The sequence below is a fragment of the Adiantum capillus-veneris genome, chromosome 13 (genome assembly GCF_014529385.1).
Source record: "Adiantum capillus-veneris isolate H3 chromosome 13, ASM1452938v2, whole genome shotgun sequence".
Classification (NCBI taxonomy): Eukaryota; Viridiplantae; Streptophyta; class Polypodiopsida; order Polypodiales; family Pteridaceae; genus Adiantum; species Adiantum capillus-veneris.
The window spans coordinates 127,272,824-127,275,901 of record NC_140943.1 but is presented as its reverse complement, the minus strand read 5'-3'; positions in this window follow the sequence as shown (position 1 = coordinate 127,275,901).

The window sequence follows — 3,078 nt, the reverse complement described above, 5'->3', positions numbered from 1 at the left end:
TTGATCCTCTCTTTGTAATGGGATCTATCTTGTGCCCAAAGGTAGTTGCTTTCACTACAAAATAGCATGACTTGTTGCCATATTCTCCACTAGCTTCGGCATTCCACCTTTTCCAAAGTGAGTTCCCAATGGCATACGTGTTTCGTTCAAATGAATTTTTCCATCCTTAAAGAAGACAAGATCTCTTCAACATATAATTAAAGCTATCACAATCTCTTCTACCATGATCAACATTATCACACCATCATATGCATCTTCCCACTCAGTATTCAGAGTACTATGTCCTTGTACTATGTCCTTGTCTTTTAGAAATGGGCTTATGCGGTAGAGCAACTGAAGTCAAAATGCATGAGTAGTCCTTCTGAGTACAGTAGGTGTCACCATAGAAGATGGAAGGCATATGCATAGGTTGAGGAGGGCATATATAAGTTTCTTGATGCAAAGCCATGTAGAACTCTCAATATTTTCAACTTTTGTACCAAAATGGGATTATTTTGGGATATGCATGGGCATATTACGAGCATTTGCATACAAATCACTGCATCATGATGCCTGTTTAGCGTGATTTTATGCCTTTTGCATAGAAATGATTAGATAGGATTTGAAACATTTGCTTATGATTGCATTAAAGTTTGAATGATTTGCTAGTACTTTCAAGGTAGGTTTAGGAGTTTTCCTAGCATTTTATGATTCGAGTTACCTATTTTCTGAGTTGGGAAAGTTGTAGGCTTATGAGCTCCGAAGTCCTAGAGTGTGTATCTTAGCAAGCCCGACTCAAGTTCGAGACTTTGACATATGGGTTTTTGAGATCTTAGGGGATTGTCGAGAGTACTATGGGTTTTTAAGACCTTAGGGGATTGTCAAGAGTACTAAGCAGATCGAGAGTGATGACATTAGTAATGAGTTCAAGACTTGCCAGAATAGATCTCTAAGGTCTTTTTACGATGTTAAAATGTCTCTTTCATGACCAACTTTGGCAAAATATACCAAGCCGTATAAAAAAAAACGAGATACAATACAGTTTAACCAGGTGAAATTGTCAAATCCCAGTTAGATTTTAAATTGGGATTTGAAACAAAATCATCAAACTGGCCCTGAAAATAGTGAAACATGAAAAAATCAACCAATGGGGGACCCAAAGCACTCAAAAGCATGCCATAACCACACATCCAAAAACACTCGTCAAGATTGCAATTCATTAAATGTTTATGGAATTTTATTATAAATTGATGCAAAAATTATCCAAAAAATACCCAATTTTTGTTCAAAATTCTACACACATAGGTGGATAGTGTAGCCAAATCAAATCTCAATTAGCACATTGATTCAATTGCTAATTACTTTTGCCAATGAAAATAAAAAATAGGCAATTGAAATTGACAAAATTAGGTAAACAATTAGCACGATTAGTGTGTTTAAAACCTTGGTTTGAGATAAACAACATAGCAATTAGTGATTAAAGACCATATTAGGTATTTTGGTAAAAATCTCACATTATGGGAATCTCCAAATCGACTAAATTCATGTAATTTGGGAATTTTCCACTTAAAGTGGGAAAAACTGAGGTGTGTGGTTAGTAAATAAAGTGAAAATCTCATAGGATTGTGGTGTTGATAAACACCAAAAGTCAAGAGGATGTACAACACATGGATTTGAATAATAACTACGAATTACATAAAACAAAGGAAGATACAAAAAAGATTTTGTTTAGAAATTGACTAGTATAGTCACAATAGAAGCTCCACATAATTCTACTCCACATTTGATACCATATCTGAAATTTGATCCAAGTGTGGTTGATGTGAACGAGTGAGGCCTTCTTTGGCTTTTAGAGCATGCCATTCTGGAATCTTTATTCTAGAAAATGGTCCTTCTTTGTTGGGTCTCCAGGACCAAACAATTGCATCTACAGTTTCCCACACTTGTGGGTCCTTATAGTTGATAGCCCAATAACCCTTCCAACAATTACTGTAAGCTTGAGTATCAATCATCCCACTTTTTCTCGCGCAAGGTGCCTAATATTGAATCAAGAGTTTTCTGTAGTTTGGTGATGTAGGCTCATTATCAATGTCAGATAAAGCCATTGCAAGCCACACTGGATAGATTTCTGTGTCACTCGAAACAAGCATAAGAAAGTCACCTTGGTGCACATCAGACATAGGGTCAAACTCTTCCCTTGGCCTATCTCGCTGAGGCCCACAAAAATGATCGTTCAACTCCTCAAGGCCTAGGAATCTTTCTGCTCCTTGTTGCAAATTCATTGTAGTGCTTTGTAGGTGAGAATATTCTTGAGTTTTTGGCCAAAACATTTCATACAAGACTCCCTCTGATATGATTTCTTTTCCAATCTCTTCAATTACCTTACTCCAATAATCTATCACGGGTCTGTAATATCGCAGAATACTTGAACCATTCCCTAAATTTTTCCAAAATTTTATATAGTTCTTTAGCCCCAAAATGACTTCTTCGTGGGCCTTGACATACTCGGCCATTTGTACTAGAGGTGGATCTCCATGTGGTAACATTGGCTTGCCTTCTGTGTCTGTTTTCCAAAGGCGAATACTTCCACTCCAACTTGATACAACTACATGTGCCTTATATTGCATCATTGGTGTCTCATGCTGCATAAAGAACCTGAACTGAAGCGGTTTGGAATGTCCAACAAGTATGTCTTGTCCATCACAAAGATAGCCATCACAATATTGCTTGAAATCGGGGATCTTTGTGAGAAAAAATGGAGCTGGAGATGAAAATGAGCTATTTCGTAATGTATCCATCAAATGTGGAAAAGTATAGGTTTGTGTAACTCTCAACTTCTTTGAAAACCTACTAAACATGGTGTCTATGTCCTCATGTGTATGCCCAACCGTTAAAAATCCCAGCTGGATGGTTTTGAAAACACCCCTTGCAACAAGCATGGACATTGGAAAGCATAGTCCTACAGTAGTTGATAGGTGGAAGTGGGTATTACAACTAGGTCCAACCTATGCTCTCATATAGCAAAGAGGCTTTGGTTTCAAGGTCCACCACTTGTCCAACCTTGCTTCCATTAAAGAAATGAGGGGCTACGTAAACATT